The 23,604-nt window shown below is 42.5% G+C and overlaps 1 protein-coding gene across 1 annotated transcript in view; it reads right to left on the bottom strand.

Annotated features, from left to right (window-relative positions):
* CRACD (capping protein inhibiting regulator of actin dynamics) overlaps nt 1-22,323 on the bottom strand; it is a 62,356-nt gene extending 40,033 nt beyond the window's left edge. Inside the window, exons 1-2 of the mRNA XM_066573367.1 lie at nt 22,249-22,323; nt 21,962-22,139 (exon numbers count right to left, since the gene is read on the bottom strand). The gene's annotated coding sequence lies outside the window, so the exon portion shown is untranslated. The remainder of the gene's footprint in view (nt 1-21,961; nt 22,140-22,248) is intronic.
* Between the last annotated feature and the right edge of the window lie 1,281 nt (nt 22,324-23,604).

Raw genomic sequence — 23,604 nt, 5'->3', positions numbered from 1 at the left:
TTGCAACATCTAACGAAAAATAATCTCCCAATCCCAGACTAGCCCTGACCCTAGTCTCTTTAGTACTGCATCCAGCTCCTGCTCACTCTATATACTTAGACCAACAACAGAGGAAGAAGTCTCCAGATTGCTTTCCTCAACCCCCCCCCCTCCAGCTGCGCTAGCGACCCGCTTATCTCACACCTCCTTAGGTCCCTATGCTCGGTTGTCATCTCTCACCTCACCACTATATTCAACTTCTCTCTGACATCTGGCATTTTCCCTTCCTCTTTCAGACATGCCATCATATCCGAACTGCTAAAGAAACCGACTCTTGACTCGACCGATGCTGCCAACTACCGACCCATTTAAAATCTCCCCTTCATCTCCAAATTATTAGAATGCCTGGTCTACACTCACCTTATAAGCTATCTCTCAGAAAACTCTACACTCAACAAAATCCGCCCTTACAAAAGTGTCAAATGACCTGACAGCTAAATCGAGGGGTGACTACTCCCTACTGATCCTCTTCGACCTCTTTGCACCATTTGACACTGTTGACCAAACACCACTCCTCAATAGGCTTCACTCCATCGGCCTAAAGAACAGTGCTCTCTCCTGGTTCTACTCCTACCTGACGGCTCATTTAGCGTATCCTTAGCAGGCTCTACCTCCTCTCCTGGTCCCTTTGCTGTTAGGGGTCCCCCAGGGATCGGTCCTCGGCCGCCTCCTCTTTTCCATCTGTAAGCCCCTATTGGACAAACCATCAGGAGATTTGGCTTTCAGTACCTTCTCTATGCTGATGACACCCAGTTATACACCTCCTCCCATTCCTTCAAAATGCCACTGACTGTCTTTCTGCTGTCTCTAACACTGTCTTCTCTCTACCTAAAACTGAACCTCTCAAAAACTGACCTACTCCTGTTTCCGCCCTCTGCTAACATACCTCATCCTAATATCTCCATCTCAGTGTTTGGCACCACCATAACTCCCAGACAGCATGCCCGCTGTCTTAGGGTTATATTTGAATCCGATCTTTCATTTACCCCCTACATTCAATCCCTTGCCCGAACATGTCACCTGCACCTCAAGAACATCACAAGAATCCGCCCTTTCCTCACAGTTCTGCAATTCCAGCTGTCGTCGAGTATGAAGTCCATTTCACAGTTCTGCAGTTCCGTTTGAGTTCGCCTGTTCGTGGGTGTGAAAGACGTAACACTTTTGATGATGGTTACCATGCGTTCAATGCCTGCAGCGCACATAGATGAGAGATTACCAGTAGATACATTGAAAAATGAGCAGAAACATACCTGGATGCCCCATATACAAGAATCTGCCCTTTCCTCACAGTTCTGCAATTCCGGCTGTCATCGAGTATGAAGTCCTGTATATATATATATATATATATATATATATATATATATGCAAAAGCCCTCACTGATTCACTACTAATTCTTTAACTTCCCGATGTCGTACAAACACGAAATCTTGCAGGAACATTCCTGAGGTACTAAATATGAAAAGTAAAGGGGTCACAACTTGATTATTCAATTCTAAGTGCAAAGATAAGGGACCCCCTATGTAATTTACTTAATCTTATTCTCTAACTTCCCGATGTCATACAAACTTGAAATTTTGCACGACCCTTGTTTAGGTCCTAAATAGGAAAAGTAAAGGGGTCATGACTTGATTATTCAATTCTAAGTGAAAAAGTAAGTGACCCTCTATGTAATGTAACTAATAACACACATCTGTACCGCATAAACATGAAATTTGCCACAATCATTCTTTATGCCCTAAATAGGAAAAGTAAAGGCATTGCATCTTCAATATTCAATTCTAAGCGTGAAAAACTGTGTGAAAATCCACAATACATTAGATAGTTCTTTTCTCAGAACCATAAAGCGTAGGAAAATGATTTGTATACTGAGGAGAATCTACCTCACCTCTATGTGTATATACTGAGGAGAATCTAACGCTCCTCTATGTGCATATACTGAGGAAAATCTATCTTACCTCTGTGTACATACTGAGGGGAATCTATCGCACCTCTATGCGTGTATATACTGAGAAGAATCTAATTGACCTCTGTGTGTATATACTGAGGAAAATATAACTGACCTATCTGTGTATATACTGAGGAGAACCAAACCTCCTCTATATGCATATACCGAAGAAAATCTACCTCACCTCTATGTGTATATATACTAAGAAGAAACTAACTGACCTATGTGTATATTCTGAGGATAATATAACTAACCTTGGTGTGCATATACTGAAACGCTGAAAAGTACATAAGGAAGCGGCCATCGACTGCAGGGATGGAACATGTCTTTAAGGCTAAGAAACAGCTACAACCTCCAGTCTGGGAGTAAATTTAAAGAAAACGGGTGTTACATTTAAGGGTAAAAGTGATATGAGTGTGAGAGGTGGCACATTCTGCAGAGGGACATCTGTACATGCAGTCTGAGGAGAATCTAACGCTTCTCTATGTGTATACATATTTTATTCTTCGGTTCCTCTGAAGTAGCCATGACTTCATAAAATTTTCCATGCAAAGACGTAAACACCTGTACCAAATTAACTCAGATGAAGCCGGGTATATTAGCTAACATATATCAGAGATATGATGTTTGATACGCGGTTTTAAACTCGTGCAGCCAATATACTAAAGTTGACATGAAACACAAGTGATCAAATACACTACATAAAGAGTGTTACAATTAATATATTGTTTAATGTTGAATAATTTGCCAGTGACAAATGAAATAAATGTTTGTAAGATAAGTAGAACCGAACAACACCTACATCTGGAATGCCCACATTTACATGACCCAGGATGCATGAGCCAGTTGGCAGATGGACTAATATGGTCAGAAAACAGACTGGATGATAATAATTCACCGAAAGTTGCAGGATTTCTTTGCTACATTCCTATGACCATTATGTTGAATAGATAAGAAGTTGGGGTCAATATGCAAAATAGATATATATTTATTAACTACTAGCTAATATATATGGCTTCGCTCAAGTTACCTTGATACAGGTGTTTACCTGTTGTTCGCACGGAAAAATTTAAGAAGCCATAGTTACTATAGAGGAAAAAAAGGAGTAAAATATGTATATACATAGAGGAACATTAGATTCTTCTCACACTGCATGTACCGATGTCCCTCTGTAGAATGTGCCACCCCTCACACTCAACTCACTTATTACCCTTAAATGTAATGCCCCTTTCTATTCAAATTTACCCCCACGCTGGAGGTTGCAGCCCTCTTAGCTTTAAAGGCGTGCTCCATCCCTGCAGTCCATGGCCGCTTCCTTATGTACTTTGCAGCCTTTCAGTATATGCAAACAGAGGTCAGTTAGATTGTTCTCAGTATATACACACACAGAAGTGAGTTAGATTCTACTCAGTGCATACACACATAGAGGTGAGGTAGAGTCTCCTCAGTATATACACATAGAGGTAAGGTAGATTCTCCTTAGTATCCAAATTATTTCCCTAGGCTTAATGGTTTCTGAGAAAAGAACAATGTCATGTATTGCAGATTTTCACAGTTCTTCACGCTAAGAATTGAATATTGAAGTTGCAACCCCTCTACTTTTCCTATTTACGATTTATAGAATGGTTGTGCCAAATTTCAAGTTTGTACGACACCAGGAAGTTAGAGAATTAGATTGGTACATTACATAGGGGTTCACTTACTTTTGCCCTTAGCATTGAATAATTAGGTTGTGACTAGAGATGAGCGAGTATACTCGCTAAAGGCAATTACTCGAGCGAGCATTGCCTTTAGCGAGTATCTCCCCCGTTCGAGACTGCAGGTTCGGGTGCCGCCGTGGGGGAGCGGTGAGTAGCGGCTGTCAGCAGGAGGGAGCGGGGGGAGAGAGGGAGAGAGAGATCTCCCCTCTGTTCCGCCCCGCTCTCCCCCGCAGCTCTGTGCCCGCTGCCGGCACCCGAACCTGCAGTCTCGAGCGGGGAAGATACTCGCTAAAAGCAATGCTCGCTCGAGCAATTGCCTTTAGCGAGTATACTCGCTCATCTATAGTTGTGACCCCTTTACTTTTCCTATTTAGGACCTACAGAATGCTCATGCCAAATTTCAAGTGTGTATTAGACCGGGAAGCTAGAGAATTAGATTAGGTACATTACATAGGGGTGCACTTTTGCACTTGGCATTAAATATTCAAGTTGTGACTCCTTTACTTTTCCTATGTAAGACCTATTGAATGGTTGTGCCAAATTTTAAGTTTATACAACACCAGGAAGTTAGAGAATTAGATTTGCTACATTACATAGGGGTGCACTTATTTTTGCATTTAGCATTGAATAATTAAGTTGCGATCCCTTTACTTTTCTTATGTAGGACCTAAAGAATGCTCGTGCCAAATTTCAAGTTTGTATGACACCGGGGAGTTACATAACACAGGGGTAAACTTACTTTTGCACTTAGCATTGAATTAAGTTGTGACCCTTCTACTTTTCCTATTTAGGAGCTAAAGAATGCTTCTGCTAAATTATATATATATATTATATATATATATATATATATACGTATATTAATGTTGAATAAATTGACAGTGACAACGGTAGATTTGCTCCAGACAAACTTCCCTTTTCAGTGGGCGGCGGGCTTTCTGGGCTACCTGGGCATCCAACTGACAAATTCCTATTCATATTTATATAGTCAAAACTACATTCCCTTTCTTCGCAAAACAAGGTTACTCCTGGAAAGTTGGAGCCGATATCACATCTCCTATATTGGGAGAGCTAATGCTTTAAAGATGTCATTTCTCCCTAAACTATTATACTATTTCAGAGCTCTCCCGATACGGGTACCTGGATACATGCTGAAGACTCTTCAGCAAATGTCCCTCCGATTCGTGTGGGCTGGCAGTATCCCCAGGGTCCCACAATCTACCTTATATAGACATAGAAGAAAGGGAGGTTTGGGAGTTCCTAATTACTCAAAATATTACCAGGTGGCCCAGCTGGCCCTCTTACACTCCTTCTCTAACACCCCTCTCTGGGTATCACTGGAAGCAACAGAAATACATCCCCTTACCATTGATTCCATTTTATGGATACCACCTAAACATAGACCCATCATCAACAACCCTATTATTAACCATTCCCTCCCTATCTGGGACTCAATAAAATATTCAGGAAAACTAATATCTCCTCACCTACCCCTCACGCCACTCTTGCGAAACCCTATGTTTATATCAGGAATGGAATCGCCTCAGTTGTTTAAGAATTGGACGAAGCCGGGCCTCACCAAATTATACCATTTGCTCTCAACAAACAGGCTCACCCCTTTCCCACCCTACAGGAAAAATACAGCTTACCACCCTCGGAAATATTCCGATACCTGCAGCTAAAACACTTTAAATCCTCTCTCCTCAAGAACTCAAATTCTCCACTGACCTTAACCCCATTCGAGAGATATTGTCATAAATACCCACATGCAAGAGGCCTCATTTCGCAAATTTACTCAGAATTGGTTCACCCCTCCTATCGCTCTCAAATGCCGTACATAACGCGTTGGGAAAGAGACCTAGGCGAAACTCTATTCGAAGAGGATTGGACTCAAATATGGGAGTCTATTAACAGTAGCGCCAGAAATATAATAATGCTAGAAACTTCATTTAAAATTCTATTCCGCTGGTATCTAACCCCAGAGAGAATAGCCCATGCAATACCCGGACGCTCTCCCAACTGCGTTCGCAGATGTCTAGTTACAGGAGATATGCTCCACATATGGTGGTCCTGTCCCCGGGTTAAGACACCATGGATTCGAGTTTACTCCCTAACATATTCAATCACAGGCTATAACATCCGCAAAGACCCTTGGGAAGCATTGTTAAATAAACGCATAAACAATATCCCTCCTGACTCAAGAAAGTTAATATCCTTTCTATTTCTGGCCACAAAACAAGTTATTGCTCATTCATGGCGCAAAGCTTTCTTAGACTTCACTGAGGTTAAGCAGGGGATGGACTGGTACCTAATAAATGAAAAACTGACCTCTATCCTAGCCGACAGACATGAGAAATTTTTAAATATATGGTCCCCATGGCTAGATTATTCCTATCCATCGCAAAACAATAGATTCCTAACCTCCCTGTAAACACATAAGAAAACTATAGTAACAAAGAGCAACCTCTGTCTCTTCACCATGTTACAGCCCGAAGCCGCCCTCTACGACATCCACCCCATGGGAACGAAAGCTCCTTCTGTCTCAGAAGTCACCCCTCCCCCCCCACCTTTCCCTATTGCTCCCCTACTCCCCCAAAACTTAGGTTAGGCCCTGGCCAGGCCGTTCGTATTCAGTTAATGTTAACCAACAGTCTAACTTCCAGACTGGGCCAGGATGCCGGGAGGGAGGATCGCTCAAACATGGCTGCTGGGTGGGCTCTCTCCTCTCGTTTTCCCAATCCACATTATTACAAACAGCTTCTGTCATATAATAATGAGACTGTACTGTATTTCAATTAAATGTTTATTACAATATTGTAAAACTTGAAAACTTCAAATAAAAATTGACAGTATTAAAAAAAAAAATTGTCAGTGACAAATGAAATAAATGTTTGTAAGATATGTAGCACCGAACACCACCCACATCTGGAATGCCCACATTTACATGACCCAGAATGCATGAGCCAGGTGGCAGATGGACTAATATGGTCAGAAAACAGACTGGGTGATAATAATTCACCGAAAGTTGGGGATTTCTTTGCTACTTTCCTGTGACCATTATAGAGAATAGATAAGACGTTAGGGTTAATATGCAAAGCAGGTATATATTAGCTAACTATTTAGCATATTTCCTGAAATTTGCAACTAAATACTACAGCAGGATGACTGGATTTCTTTTTACAGATGTAAGTGTATGTAAGAGATCACATCGATCCCTAGTATTTACAATGGATTTGGTACTGTTTAGCATCCATAATGGATATTTTCGTTATTTTAGTTTAATCAATCTCACTATTTAATTGATTAGTCATAGAAGTAATATGTTTTACACAAAGCAACACCCCCACTGGGGCGCTCTTGATAATGTGTGTGGGGTGACACAACAAAGCATGCAACATCATGTTGCCAGCAGGTTTGTTTTCAGTACAACAGCGTATTTACCTGTCAAGGTCATCGCTCAACTGTGAATCTAGATAAGATATAGAGAATGCATGGGAATAAACAGAAAATTTCAACCCAAAGGGGTTATTATTTAGATGCAGGTCTTTCTCTGTTGCATACCAAATTTCCAGAAGAGCATTACAAGGCCTTTTAAGATGTTGAGTTGTAGGAAGGCTTTTAATAGGAAGCGATGCAGATGCATTGTACTATCTTCCATTTGCATACTATGTCAGTAACATACACGAAATTGACTGATATATTTGCAGACGATACAAAATTATACAAGATAATTAATACAACGGAGGACAAAGTTAGGCTGCAAACGGACCTAGATAAGCTGGGGGCTTGGGTAGAAAAATGGCAAATGAAGTTCAATGTTGATAAATGTAAGGTTATGCACATGGGCAGGAGAAATGGATGTCACCAATATACACTAAATGAGGTACTGCTAGGGAAAAGTGATATGGAAAAAGACCTGGGGGTACTAGTGGACTGTAGACTTAACTGGAGCAATCAATGCCAGTAAGATGCTGCAAAAGCAAATAAAGTCTTGGGGTGCATTAAAAGAGGTATAGGGGTGAGGGACGAGAACATTATCCTTCCATTATATAAGGCACTTGTCAGTCCCCACATGGAATACTGTGTACAGTTCTGGTCACCGGTGCTCAGGAAAGATGTTACAGTACTGGAGGGGGTTCAAAGAAGGGCAACTAAATTAATAAACGGTATGAGAGGACTGGAATACCCAGAGAGGCTATCCAAATTGGGATTATTCACCCTAGAAAAAAGACGGCTAAGGGGCAATCAGATAGCTATGTATAAATACATGAGGGGACGATACAAGGATCTCTCCCATGATCTGTTTATACCCAGGACTGCATCGGTAACAAGAGGGCATCCGCTACGTTTAGAGGAACGAAGGTTTTATCACCGACATAGAAGGGGGTTCTTTACTGTAAGAGCAGTGAGACTGTGTAACTCTCTGCCTGAGGACGTAGTGATGGCAAAATTCATAGAGGAGTTTAAGAAGGGACTTGATGTCTTATTGGAGCACTACAACATTGCAGGATATAAACATTAAATAACCAGCTGGGTTGTTGATCCGGGTCTTGGATATAGGAACTTTCAAATGTTGTTCTAGGGATTATTCTGAATGCCATTATGAAGTCGGGAAGGAAATTTTTTACCCCTAAATGGGGTAAATTGGTTTCTGCCTCATTAGGGGGGTTTTTTTTGCCTTCCTCTGGATCAAAAAGGATGGGGTGGAAATAGGCTGAACTATTTGGAGATTTGTCTTTTCAGCCTTGCATGCTATAAAAAAAGAAGAGGAATGAAGAGAAAACCACCCAAATAACAGTCTCAAAAATGGCAGAATTTAGTTCCAATTTCATTACATACATAAGCACATGTATGTCTAATGATGTGGACAAGATGCACTGTGCATAATGACATTTGCCGATTACAGGGATACTGAAGATATATCAGTGGATGAATAAAGAGGTTGTCTAACCTTCATAAACCCTAATCATATATCCTATTAGGTCATAGAAACATTATATAAGGGGGTCCCTCTATGCGCTAGAACATAGAGTCGCTCTATAAGAACCATTCACTTGAATGTCCAACATGTAATACTACAATGTACCGCCAACTTCCCCAATGATTACAGCCGATTGCCTAGGGTTAGAGAAGCAGACTTCTGCTTATGAGGTAACCCCTTTAACCCTTTCCAATCCAATTTGTATCCTGGTTTTCCTAGGGGGCTTACTCTTTTTCTGCTGTTATACAGCGGTGCTGTATGCTGGCTAAAGCCAGTACTGCATGAGGTGACACGCTGGATAGGCTCCAACAGCGCAGAAGCTGGCAATATACAGTAAGAGAACCCCGATGGATGTCTTCCAACATTGGAGCTGTACAGCCTTAAATCCTAATGTCTTTACAGGTCAGACAGTGGATTGGAAAGGGTTAATGAGCCTGGCAACACGAAGGGGATTTGTGTGCCTATTTTATTGATGACCTATCCTCAGGATAGGTCACCCATAGTTGATTGTCTGGAGTCCGTCGCTCGGGACCCCAGCTGTTCAGGTACCTGCTATCAGCGCCAAAACAAAGTGAAAGCGGATAACTCCGCCCCCTATGTAGTGGCCGACGTTGGTAACTGCATGGGTAGCGCTCATTGATTTTAATGAGGGCTGCACCTGTTATTACCAGTCAGTACACAGGGGTCATTGCAATCTGCTTCCACTCTGAACACGTTAATTTGGTGCTCACAGCTGGGGTCTCGAGTGGCGGACCCCAGCCAATCAACTATTGATGACCTATCCAGAGGATACGTCATCAAGAAAAATTGCTTGGAAAACCCCTTTGATTCTGTAATACTTTACTACTTTAAACTGGCTGATACTATTATTTTATAAAGCTTATAGCATTAGACGATGCAGACCTGACTGCATCCAATAAATACAATTAAAGGAATAATTTACTTTTTGTTTACATCGTCAGTAATTCTGCAGGGGCCAAGAAGAGACTTGTAGGAACAGCTGGAATCCGGATTATTAATGATGCATATCTTGCAGGTGAATATATCAGCATAATAATACACATAATTAAATAACCAACTAAGAACTTGATTATCCTGGAGGCTTTCTAAAATTCCATTGCACTTATTTTTCAAAATGTGATTTGTATTGCTTATGCTAGCTGAAGAAAATATTCAAATTGCAAAAGCCATAAAACAGCACGGATAGCATATGCATAGCAAATGTCACAGCTGAATACATGGCATGGTAATAGTCTCTGTGCTTGAAATGTCAGGCCGCATCACTTCTTCCAGTCTATGATATACAGGGTGAACGTCGCAGCTAGTCTAAGACCTATACAGCCTCATAGACATACAGGAAGATGCCATGGGACTTGCCTAAAAGCCAAACCGTTAAAGGGCTATCCCATCAATTTACATGTATGGTATATGTGTGGGATGTGCCACAAATATCGGAACTGAGCACTCAGCTATTTCCTTTATGGCCATAGATTTTGATGGAGAAAGCCAACAATTCTCTTCTGTTTCTCTTGCCTGTTATGGGCACTACAAGTCACTTTCTGCAACACACGGGGGGTCATGAGACCCCTGTTCTGCAGAAGAGAAATCATCAGCAAATATAAGTCCCTCATTGTACAGCTGAGCTTTGATATAAGTCCCTCATTGTACAGCTGTCTGTGTATGTATTCTGGTTTGGCTTTCCATTCCAAGTCATTGTTACAAGGCTTGTATAAATAGTCTAAAGGCCCATTTACACGCAACTATTATCGCTCAAAAGTTGTTCAAACTATGACATATAGGGATAATCGTTGCATGTAAGCGCTGCCAGCGTTCACTCTTTGGCTGAACAATGACTTTAAGGTGAGCTTAAAATCCATCATTCAGCTGGAAAGAAGATAACAAGGACCGCACGCTGTGTTCTGCATGGGAGTTGGAGATTACATTGTATTCTGCCGACAGCCTGTGCTAGGGCAAAAGGGCTGTGTACAGAGCGCAGACCACATACCATTCTCTGCAAACAGCTCCCGGAGGCCATTTTGCAAGCTAATGAAGCTAATAAAGTGTTAAAGGGGTTGTCCCGCGGCAGCAAGTGGGTCTATACACTTCTGTATGGCCATATTAATGCACTTTGTAATATACATTGTGCATTAATTATGAGCCATACAGAAGTTATAAAAAGTTTTATACTTACCTGCTCCGTTGCTGGCGTCCTCGTCTCCATGGTGCCGACTAATTTTCGCCCTCCGATGGCCAAATTAGCCGCGCTTGCGCAGTCCGGGTCTTCTCCTGTCTTCTATGGAGCCGCTCGTGCAGAATGCAGGCTCCGTGTAGCTCCGCCCCGTCACGTGCCGATTCCAGCCAATCAGGAGGCTGGAATCGGCAATGGACCGCACAGAAGAGCTGCGGTCCACGGAGACAGAGGATCCCGGCGGCCATCTTCAGCGGTAAGTATTGAAGTCACCGGAGCGCGGGGATTAAGGTAAGCGCTCCGGTAAGCTTTCTTTACCTCCCTGCATCGGGGTTGTCTCGCGCCGACCGGGGGGGGGGGGTTGAAAAAAAAAAAAACCGTTTCGGCGCGGGACAACCCCTTTAATGGACATTAGTGTCCATTAACACTTTATGCAAAATGATCACTAAAACTGTGAATCTTTCAATAGTTTGAAAGATTGCCTTTGCGTATTATTGGGCCTTAACGCTGTAGAGTTATTGTTCCTTCTCCCTTATTAGCATAAGTCTGCATTAGTAATACCAGTAACAAGAATTACAAGGTTATTGAGTGTAATATACTCGGTGAATAACGCTCTATCAATGGCGATACCAGAGCTCACCAGCCAAGTATGGAGAGATTTAGGTTTACCATTAACAACATGTTGGAGTTTGGACATTAGTTTATTGCCCAGAGTAGTAAAGAAAGTAAAAGTGTTTAACTAATTGGTTACAAAACCATTTCAAATGTTACACTTAGTGAGTTAATACCAAGACACAGTAGAATATATATATGGACCATATAGTGGAGCACATATAAGTAAGGGGGCCTCTTCTGGGTAACACTTGCTTACGTCTGTTAGGGACAGGATGACTATATACTTTCCATGATCTCTGGGTCTTTTCCCCAGACTTATTTTCTGATGTTGTAGGGTCAGTGGATAGGGGATTCTTGCACAGATACTCATCACTCGAAATGGGCTGGGTCACATCAAGGTGGCATGGACTGTATCTGTTGTACTTATGCCTTTGGTACTACCCCTGTTTTCCTGAAAATAAGGCCTACCCTGAAAATAAACTCTAGCATGCATTTTCAGGATTTTTGAGGATGCTTGAAATATATGCCCTACTCTAAAAATACACCCAAGTTACAGGTAATAAAAAAAGTCAATTTAAATAGTGTCCAGGCAGCTATATATGTAAAAAAGTAAAAGCTTTTGGAGCAAAAATTAATATAAGACCCTGTCTTATTTTCGGGGACGAGTATGTACAGTGCTAATATACTGTAGCAATAACAGAAATTAAAGATGACCCGACACCTCTTCTGACATGTCTTCATAGAAACTTAGGAATAACATGACAACTCAGGCGTGTCCTTACACATGCTGATATTGACTACTCATGCTAATCATGCCAGACTATGATAAGACACAAGCTACAGACAAAGGGAATGGTAACACCCAGTTCTTAATTTATGTATACATTTCCAGGAGGATTAAGAAAGGGAAAGCACAACAAAGAGATACAAGACAAGATGCTCCAGAATTGTTATCTTAACCTGCTAATGACAACCAGCTGTAAATGTACGATTGTCACATGGAGTGTATACTTGGCTCCCAAGCCCGTTCCGCACTTGATGGGTTTCAGCTGATTTCAATAGTCGACAGCCACCGGCAGTATCCGTAATTGGAGTTATCTCGGATAACGGCTGTTAACTGCTTGGATGCTGCTTGCAACGTGACAGTAGCTAACAGGAGGGGCGCCCTTTTCAGAGCCCCATTGGCTCCCCTACAAAATTACTTGGTGGTACTAATGGGTTTACATGCCAGTCCGGAGCTCAGGGAAAGCTTCCAGGTCTGCCATGTATTACAGTCTATTAAACTCTGCCTGCAACAGAGCTTAATGGTCTAACATTAAAAATCTTCTTTGTGACCCACCCCAGTCCCTACCAGTCTGATCCCGGAAGAAGCTAAGGCAGTCATGTGGCATTCATTGTGCAATTGACCGCTCAGGGAATCACGGGCTTCAACAATCGCACGCTATTCATGTCAGAATCACCACTGTGGCCTGCGATTGGCTAAGCAATTACATGTACAGTCAGTGACTCAAGACCGCCATATTTTCTTCTGCAATCGGAGCAGTGAAAAACGGAGCTCCTACGTTGGACTAGAGGACTACAAGAGAGGAAAATTTGGCTTATTTTTCTATTTTTAACCTTTCGCCATCCAGATAATTATTTTTCCACTCCCAGGAAAACTCTTTAATATAACAGTCATCATCATAATACAACATAGACCAGCAATTTCCAATCTTCTTACCATTAGGAACCCCTGTAAAATATCTTACTATACTATAAACCCTCCAAAAATCATGAATAAGTCACTTCTACCACATGCACCGCACTGCATGGCCCCACTTCTCATAGTCCCTTTAATTGGACTGTATAATATAACATTATTTATGTGATGTCATGGTAATAATGTATTTGTAGCAATAGATCAAGCACAGTTGGTTGATCTTGACATTTTTGTAGCCTCAGGCTAATGAGAACTATCATTTATTTTAAACTCTTATTTTATTTCCCAATTGCACCTTTAATTTCTCTCTTCGCTAGCCATTTTTTGGTTTAAAGTTATTTTGCTGACATATTTTTGAAAAGATGCAAAATTTGATTGATTTGGTTTGTATTTCTGGATATTATGGAAATGGACAGATGGAAGCTTTACCGCTGTGAGTGAATGAAAATGCTGCAAGCACAAAATTGCAGCAGCACACTGTCAGCACTAATGTATATAGGTGTACAGCTAGCTAAACCTAATTGACTTTACAATGACATGCTGCAATGTCTAGGATGTTATAATAATAGGAGGTTCTTATTCTGATCTGCTCTCCCATTGAGCATAGTTTTTTTTCTTTTCTTTAAAGGAACATTTATTGGGCATTTTATATAACACAATACTAAAAAGGAGAGAAGCATCAGGAATATTCACCACCTTAGGGCTTATTCAGACAGGCGTATATTGGTTGGGTTTTCACGCCCGGCCGATATACGCTGTCCCTCTCTGCAAGGGGAGGAGGCGGGCTTGGCTGGGAGCTAGTGCAATGAGCTCCCGCCCCCTCTCCGACCCCTCGCCTCTGTTTGCAAAGGGAGGGGGCAGGATGGGGTGGAACTTAGCTCCACCCCTGTACTGCCCCACCTATTGCAAGCAGTGGAGAGGAGCGGAGAGGGGGCGGGAGCTCAGTGCACTGCTCCCGCCTCCTCCCCTTGCAGAGAGGGTCATCGTATATCAGCTGGTCGTGAAAACCTGACCGATTTACGCCTGTCTGGATAAAATCTCATGATCTGAGGGCTTATCCAATCCTTTATAGTTAGCGATACCCTCTACTGATTTCCTTTTTTTTTCAAGTTAACCCTGGCCTTTACATTGGAGGAGACCAAGATTCCCAACCTGGTGAACAGCAACAATAAAACAAAAACTTTACCCATAGCATGACCACCAATGCAGAAAACACCCAGCATCCATGCAATTAGTAAAGGTTAAGAGAGGAGAGCCCTTCAGATTTCCCAGAAAAAAAAGGAGTTAGTCAGATATATTTAATGCAGTTTTAGGGCAATTAACCCACCGACCCCCATATCTTAGTAAATTTGGCAGGGCAACCTTCAGCCATATATATCAATTTATATAGGGGGATAACAGCATTTATCTCATGCAGCCAGGTAATTTTAAGATGTAGGATGCGTGGAGTTCCCAGGTGCATTTCCATAAATTCAAGAATATCCTACCAATAGGTCTGTGAGACATGACATTTCCAAAACATATGCATGATTGTGCCTGCACTCATCAAACATCTTGGATAGTCTGTGTCAGGGAATAGTCCCATAGTGGGAGTATAATATATTCTATTAAGAAACCTAACTTGTATTAGTCTGTCCCTATCAATAATTAAGAGAGGCCCATAGGCGGCCAAGAGGCCACTCCAGTCATCTAAGTCCAGGTCTGGTATATGTGAACCCCATTTCTCGAGAGTCCGATCCTTCAGTGAAGCAAGACTACAGTGTCAATGTCAGTCTATAAAAACAGGAGAGTGACTTCAGAAAGTTGGCCATCTGTGTCAACTCTTCTAGCCAGGTCAAAGCAAGGGGGATGTTCAGGGCCCCAAATTGGGCTATGAGGGCATGGCAGAGTTGGAAGTACCTAAAGTGGGAGCTATTAGGATGGCCAAAATGTATCTGTAATTGTGAAAAGGTACAGAGAGCACCACCTTCTACAACATCCGAGAGGGTAGCGATTTCATGACGCCTCCAGAAGAAAGTGTCCGGCATGCATTGTGAGTGCGGAAGGTTTAGATTGCTCCATAGGGAAGTATGAGGGGACCATTTGGTTGGCTCATCAAGTATCAAATGAAGGGCAAAATTCCAGACATGAGAGTCCCCTACATGGGTGTAGGCAGTGTATTTACATGTAAGGTCAGACCCCTTAGCATTAAGCCTCTCAGGCTTTGGTCAGGACCTAATATCCTGTGTCCAAGCCCTAGCCCTGGGTTATAATCGATGGAGGGCAGCCACCACCTTGCATATACCAACTGACTAGCCAGGTAATAACAGTGGAAGTGGGGATGGGCCAGACCCCTCCCTTCCACGTGCAGCCGAAGAATTTTGAAATTGATTCTCAGGATGGAACCTCCCCACAGTATGCGAAGGAGTATTTTACAAAGAGCTATAAAGAAATCTTTAGGGATCAAAATAGGGTGTTTTGGAATATATATTAAAATTTAGGTAGCAACTTCATCTTAACTAGGTTTATACGAACTACTAGCGTCAATGGAAGTGAAGCCCATCGTGCTACCATATCTCTCGCCCATTTCCAAAGTGGAGTAAGATTGTCTATAAAAACTGTCAATAGACCTCTATTCCCAAATAAGCTACACTGTCTGTCCACCTCAGGGTGGCAGAGAGGCCGTAGGGGAATCAACCACAAACAGTCCAGTCTTATCCCAATTGACCCTCACTCCAGAGTATACTCCAAAGGTGTCAAAAATTGAGAGCACTGAGGCGAAAGAGGACTCCGAGTCTTACACGAATAGAAGAGGATTCCCATTGAGCACAGTTATCTCCGATGTGTGATACATACAACTGTTCCTTCTTAGGTTTTATTATGCAGGTGAAGGCCTAAGAGAAGTAGGCAAGTCTGCATATATATAAGGACACAATGTAAGTGTACCCACCCATCTGAAAGATGATGAGCAAACACTACCCTGACTGCCACTTGTTTAGAGACACCAGCCCTTTCATGATTGGAGCTCGAAATGACTTTGAACTGCAGCATAAAATCAACTGAGGAAGTTTGCTGTGAATTAGTTTTAATGTGAAAGCACATTCGTATGGAAAAATCCAGCAATTTGAGGGACTTTGGAAAAGGCATGTTCATTGGTGCTAGAGTAGCCACAGCCATTATTTCACTAATAATCCTATGGGGTTTTCTTGTATAATGTTGTGGAGAGTATACGGAGAATGGTGTGATCAAGCAAAAACATCCAATGAAAGGGAGTCCTGTAGATGTAAAGAACTTGTCAAGAAAAGAGGTCAGAGGAGGATGTCAAGAACTGTTCTGATGAACAGGCAGAGCAGTGTAAAGCAAATTGTAGCCAAATACAATGCTTCTGCTCCAATTAATGTGCCCCAATGCACAACTTATCATTCCTTAGCACATTCTAGCGCCACTGCTGTCTTAGAGAAACAAAAAAGGTTAGACTCAAGAGAACAAAAATTAAATCACTGTGCCATTTGAAAAACATTGCCTGGTCAGATGAACCTAGATTGCTGCACTATACTGTTGGGGTGCAGAATTTGGCGCAACTGATGAACCCTTTTTATTTGGTGTCAACAGTTCAGACTGGTGGAGGTGGAATAATGGTGTGGGGAATGTTTTCTTGGTTCATCCTAGGTCCTCTGATGCCTGTGAATGGACATGATGAATTACTGTAACTCAGAAGGCCCAAGGAGGTCCAATGCGCTACTAGATGGGTGTCTCTAATAAAGTTGCCATTCAGTCCATTTGATAAGTTGTGAAGTAAGATGCTCATATCATAAGATATTGCAAATTGCTGGATTGCATTGTAAAGCTTTATGTTGGAGGTGTCGATTTACTTTAACATTAGAATCATGTATATTTTGATTATTAGGTTTAGTTCACATCTGCATTTAGGTTTCAATAAGGTCCATCAAGTTCTGTTATGGTGTAGGTCATAGTAACATAGTAACATAGTATGTAAGGCCGAATGAAGACATTGTCCATCTAGTCCAGCCTGTCTATCCTACTGGGTTGATCCAGAGGAAGGCAAAAAACCCCAAGGCCAGAAGCCAATTAGCCCTTTTGGGGGAAAAATTCCTTCCCGACTCCCTAATGGCAATCAGACTGTTCCCTGGATCAACCCCTAATAGTTCCTACCTGCCTGTATACCAGGATTGACACTTAACCTAATATGTATATCCTGTAATATACTTCTTCTCCAGAAAGACATCAAGTCCCCTTTTAAACTCCTCTATCGATTTTGCCATCACCACTTCCTCCGGTAGAGAGTTCCACAGTCTAACTGCTCTTACAGTAAAGAACCCCTTTCTGTGTTGGTGATGAAACCTACTTTCCTCTAATCGTAGCGGATGTCCTCTTGTTACCTTTGTGGTCCTGGGTGTAAACAGATCACGGGAGAGATCCATGTGTTGTCCCCTCATGTACTTATACATGGTTATTTGGTCGCCTCTTAGCCTTCTTTTTTCTAGAGTAAATAGTCCCAATTTGGATAGCCTCTCTGGGTATTCCAGTCCCGTCATTCCATTTATTAGTTTAGTTGCCCTTCTTTGAACCCCTTCAAGCACTGTGACATCTTTCCTGAGCACCGGTGTCCAGAATTGTACGCAGTACTCCATGTGAGGCCTGACAAGTGCCTTATATAGTGGAAGGATAATGTTCTCGTCCTTCGCCCCTATACCTCTTTTAATGCACCCCAAGACTTTATTTGCCTTTGCAGCAGCTGATTGGCATTGGTTACTCCAGTTTAGTCTATTATCCACTAATACCCCTAGATCCTTTTCCATATCACTTTTCCCCAGCGGTACCCCATTAAGTGAATATTTGTGACATCCGTTTCTCCTGCCCATGTGCATAGTCTTACATTTTTCAACATTGAACTTCATTTGCCATTTTCCTGCCCAAGCCCCCAGCTTATCCAGGTCCGTTTGTAGCCGCACATTGTCCTCCGTTGCATTAATTATATTGTATAATTTTGTGTCATCTGCAAATATTGATATTTTGCTGTGCAGCCCCTCTATCAGGTCATTAATAAATATGTTGAACAGAGTGGGGCCTAATACTGAACCCTGTGGCACCCCGCTAGCGACTGTGGTCCAAGCAGAGTACGAACCATTTATTACCACCCTCTGCTTTCTATCTCTGAGCCAATTTTTTACCCACTTACACATGTTTTCACCCAATCCGAGCTGCCTCATTTTGTATATTAGCCTATTATGTGGCACGGTGTCAAAGGCTTTAGAGAAGTCCAGATATACAAGATCAATAGATTCTCCCTGGTCCAGCTTAGAGCTTACTTCGTCGTAGAAACTGATCAGATTTGTCTGACATGATCGACCCTTCATGAATCCATGCTGGTGAGGAGTTATTCCCTTAATCTCCTTGAGGTACTCATCGATGGCGTCTCTCAGAATCCCCTCGAAAATTTTTCCCGTTACTGAAGTGAGACTTACTGGCCTGTAGTTACCAGGCTCACTTTTGCTCCCTTTTTTGTAAATTGGAACCACGTTGGCAATGCGCCAGTCCAATGGTACTACTCCGGTCTTGATAGTGTCTAGAAATATTAGGTATAGCGGCCTAGCTATCTCGTCACTTAGTTCCTTTAGTATCCTTGGGTGTAATCCATCTGGGCCCGGTGATTTATCAATTTTAGTTTTCTTTAGACGCTTCCGCACCTCCTCCTGCGTTAGGTATGAGATATTTTGTGAGGGGTTCGTTTTATTCCCCTGCATCTCGTGTGGCATTTCCTTTTCTTTGGTGAACACACTTGAGAAGAAGCTGTTTAGTAGATTTGCTTTCCCTTCGTCATCATCAATGATTTCTCCTGCATTGTTTTTTAAAGGGCCAGCGCTCTCCCTGCAAATCCCTTTGCTGTTTGATGTAGTTGAAAAATAGCTTCGGGTTGTTTCTGCTCTCTTTTGCGATCCGTCTTTCTGCTTCCTCCTTGGCAGTTTTGATCGTATCTTTGCATATTTAGTTTTTTTCCCTGTATGATTTTAGCGCTTCTTCGCTGCCTTCTTGCTTTAGTAGTTTGAACGCTTTCTTCTTTTCGTTTATTGCCCCTCGTACCGTCTTGTCGAGCCACATTGGTTTCCTTTTAGCTGAGTTTCTTTTATTTTTAAAGGGAATGAACTGCTCACATGAGGTGATTAGGATCCTTTTGAACTTTTCCCATTTTTCCTCCGTACTGATATTTTTGAGGATGTTGTCCCAATTAATGTTACCGATAGTAGTTCTAAGCTCATCAAATTTTGCTTTACTAAAGTTTAGTCTCTTTGTCACTCCCTGATAAGGCTTCCTATTGATTGACAGCTGGAAGTTGATTATATTGTGGTCGCTGTTCCCCAAGTGCCCCTCAAGCTGCACCCCCCTTATACGTTCCGGTTTGTTAGTTAGTACTAGGTCCAGAATGGCTCTCCCTCTTGTTGGTTCCTGCACAAGTTGGTTCAGGTAATTGTCTTTAATTACTCTCAAGAACTTATCACCCCTGTGAGATTTGCAGGTTTCGTTCTCCCATGTTATATCTGGGTAATTAAAGTCCCCCATGATAATTACTTTGTTTCGTTTTGACACCTCTTCTATCTGCCTTAGTAGTAAGTCTTCAGTTTCTTCTGTTGCTTTTGGTGGTCGATAGAAGACCCCTATCAGGATTTTGTTATTTTTTCCTCCCTGTATTTCTACCCACAGAGATTCCACCTGTTCGTCTCCTACCCCTATATCCTCCCGTAGCCTCGGCTTCAAGTTCGATTTGACGTACAGACATACCCCTCCCCCTTTCTGGTTCCTTCGGTCTCTTCTGAAGAGATTGTACCCCTGCAAATTCACCGCCCAATCGCACTTATCATCAAGCCATGTTTCAGTAATTCCGACTATGTCATAACTTTCATCAGTCATTCTTGCTTCAAGCTCGCCCACTTTACTGATCAGACTTCGTGCATTCGTGCAGGTCGTTTTAATAGGGAGAATAGCATTGCATGGAGCTCTATTTTTCCTGTCAAATGATAGCCTCCAACATAAATGTGAACTGAGCCTAAGATGTACATTCATTGAACATGATGGAATTACATTTCTGCAGTCACTCGGCCATGTTACTAAACCTAAGGAGATGTCCAGAGTGTAAAGAGCCATTAGTTGAGGGGAAAAAGGGAAGGGAAAATGCGTTTTTGCCAGATTGGACCTTAAAAATAAAGCAAGTTGACTACAGGTGATCAAATATTATACATTATTAGATAGTCATATAAACGTCTACAGAATTTACTAAGATAAAGGAGAAAACCCAAAGTAAAGCGTTAAAGGGGTTGAGGATGAGTTATCAACAGTAAAAGTCCTGGACAACCCCTTTAACACAAATTAGGCTATAACAACACTATTATTTCAGTAAGAGGCCTTTTTAAATCTCTGCTCAGTCTTCTGGACTGTGCATTATCCAGTGCTGGAAACAAATGCCGGATTATCAGAACTTTACTATTGTAAAGGAGCGCAGCATTACCTCTCCACCTTGTAGGCCTGTGTGTATAATATCAAACCTGCTGACTGATTTTTAATTCCACTGCCACAGTAGGGTCTCCATCGTTGATCATATGATCTGGAGTGCTGGTCAGTCAGTATGACCTTATATAATCCATATTCAATCATTAGACCCCGGTATACGTGCTACCGCTTCTACCTCTGTTGTTAGAGACACCTTTCACAGGTATGTTCACGCATAGCGGATCGCTGCAGATTTCCCAGAGTGGAAAATCTGCACCAAAATGCACATCAATTGCACATCAAAAACTGTGTCAAACTTTGACTCAGATTTAGGCTGCCTGTCCACGGGCTATATGTCATTGCGTTATCCGTGGCGATAATCAGGCCGCAGGTAACGCAGTGAGCTCTTTTCATAGGAGACCTATGGAAAGCGCAGCCCTATGTCCGCGAGTGGAGAATCATAGCGATTCTCTGCTTGCGGGATTCAAATCGCAGCTTGCTGCGATTTTCCACGGTGAGCCTATCTATTAGACTTGTCAGTTCTCCCCCCTGCTCCCCCATGGCAGAATATCGCTAGTGATATTTCGTCTTGGCCGTGGACAGGCAGACATTTCAGCCTTTTAGCTATCGCTAGAACCTAACAGGAGCACGCAGACACACCTACAATTGGCCGCAAACTGCCTGCGTATAAAGGCATTCCTCTTACTTCCGAGTACTGAATACTCGGCACCACTGCAGGCACCAAAAGCACAGCGCACACCGTCACCCGCTATTGAGCAAAGCCATCTTTCCCCGGTGAGGTCAGTGACCGCTTAGTATTCAGAGGTTAGAGGAACGCCATTATATCCAGGCTGTGAGCCGTTTCTACATGTGTTATGTCCAGAGGTGTAACTTGAAGCTCTTGGGCCCCAATGCAAAACCTGTAACAGGTCCCCCAACTATAATGCTTTATTCAAAGTACTGGGCTCCATATATGGAGAAGAGAAGCCTTATGGGCCCCCTAAGGCTCCTGGGCCCGGGTGCAACCGCATGCCCTGCATCCTCTATAGTTACGCCCCTGGTTATGTCATAGCGGAAGCTGCAAAGCAGAAATCAGCTGTGCATCAAAATGTAGAATTGATGCAGATTTTGGGCAGATTTTCCACTGTAGAAAATCCATACAAATTCCATTACGTGCGAATGCACCCTTAATAGTCCATCATGATGGATCTTTGCTCAGTAACACCTGCAGCACATATCACATAATTCCTCATACTAGGTTCATCATGAGCATACAATGTCCCATTGGAGATAAAGGAATAAGCGGTTGCTAACCTCAGATCATCACATGCTTCTTCATCAGAGGTGAAGGTTGAGGCTGGGTTACCACACACACTGCCAATAGACCTGCTCGGCTTAAGTTTGCCTTCTTGAAAATGAAGCGAAGAAGTTTTCTTTTTCTTCTTCCCAAAGAGTTTCCTTAGAGGTTGAAACTTCCCTGTTCTCTTCTTCTCTGCAGAGAGAACATAGTGTTATCAGTATTGCCAGCAGTAAGACAGGACAAAGTCAAAGAGCAATAAGCAGGAGTACAAGCAAACAAGGGCTCGGAGTGAATGTCTTACATTGCCACTGAAGCAGAACCGAGATGATAAAGTCATGCGTTAATAAACATAGATTTCCAAATCACAACACTGTCCCTCCCTGGCCGCTCAGAGAATATATCTGATTGCACTCCGCTGCACATGCTGATCTGCACCAGGATTATAACAATTCCATAAGAAGGAGGTGAGAAACTGCCCAGAAGGAGGAGTTCAGAATTTTTATCATCATCTGCTGACAATCTAATGTCTATGAACATGGCAAAACCACATACCCATAAGATCTGGAGGAGAAGAGGATTGGCCATAATGAGTTTTCATGGAAACTTCTCTTATCATTTATTGCCGTCTGAACAACATCTGGCTGGTACTTAATGAATGACCTGAAGCTGAGTAAATCTGGAGCAATGTGTTCTTAAGAAAAGTTCAATGCAAACCATGTTTTTAGCTAATTTGACAGTTATTGCCGGAACCCAGTAAAAGTGATGTAGAAAAACGAAGCAGATTAGAACAGTGGGGACGCTACTGTGACATTTCAGATTTTGCAAAGTGCTATAAGGGCTCTTTTACACGGGCAGATAAATCGTTCAGATTCCCACGATCGAGCGAGAATCTGATTGTCATTCAGTGTTAATGCGTGCACCGACTGGACGAAGAGCGGTAATTTGTTCACTTATCGCTAAGCTGATGCAGGCATGAAAACTGAACAACGATGGGCCCCTGTGAATGGAGGCAGTCAGGTAGGAACCGTTCCTGGCCCGCTCCCCTTTTATTCACCGAGTGATGATCGTTCCTGTTTGGATTGTAGTGTTATAGTTGCCGGCCCTGGTGCAACCTGGCAATTAATGGTAAATTGCAAGCAGGGGCAGTGGCTACGATTGCTCAAATAATAGCACACTAGAAGTGTTGACGAATTAGCAAACCCATTTTCAAGTATCCTGTTAAAGCGGTTATGCCAAGTTAGAAAGTTGTTCCCCATTCACAGGATAGGGGCTAACTTTATGATCAGTGGAGGTCCAACCACTGGGACTGATCTAGAAAACGAGGGTCTAGTCTGTCCCAGAGTGAATGGAGCACAGACCACACAGGCACCCTGCTGCTCCATGCCTTTCAATGACAGCACAGGAGACTGCAGAGGCGCTTGGAATTGACACTGTCATTAAAGTGGAATTCGGCAAATGTGCCAAAAACCGCACTGTTAATGAAGTCAATGGAGCAGTGGCACGCCTGTACGGCCCCCGCCCAATTCACTCAGGGACTGACTGGACGACTGTTCTTAGGATCGGTGGGGGTCCCAGTAATTGGACCACCACTGTTCATAAAGTAATTTCCTATCCTGTGGATAGGGTATAAAGTTATAACTTGGTACAAACATTCTAA

The sequence above is a fragment of the Eleutherodactylus coqui genome, chromosome 7 (genome assembly GCF_035609145.1).
Source record: "Eleutherodactylus coqui strain aEleCoq1 chromosome 7, aEleCoq1.hap1, whole genome shotgun sequence".
In the NCBI taxonomy this organism is placed as follows: domain Eukaryota; kingdom Metazoa; phylum Chordata; class Amphibia; order Anura; family Eleutherodactylidae; genus Eleutherodactylus; species Eleutherodactylus coqui.
The sequence above is the reverse complement of the archived record's forward strand: the minus strand, read 5'-3'. Positions and strand labels throughout refer to the sequence as shown.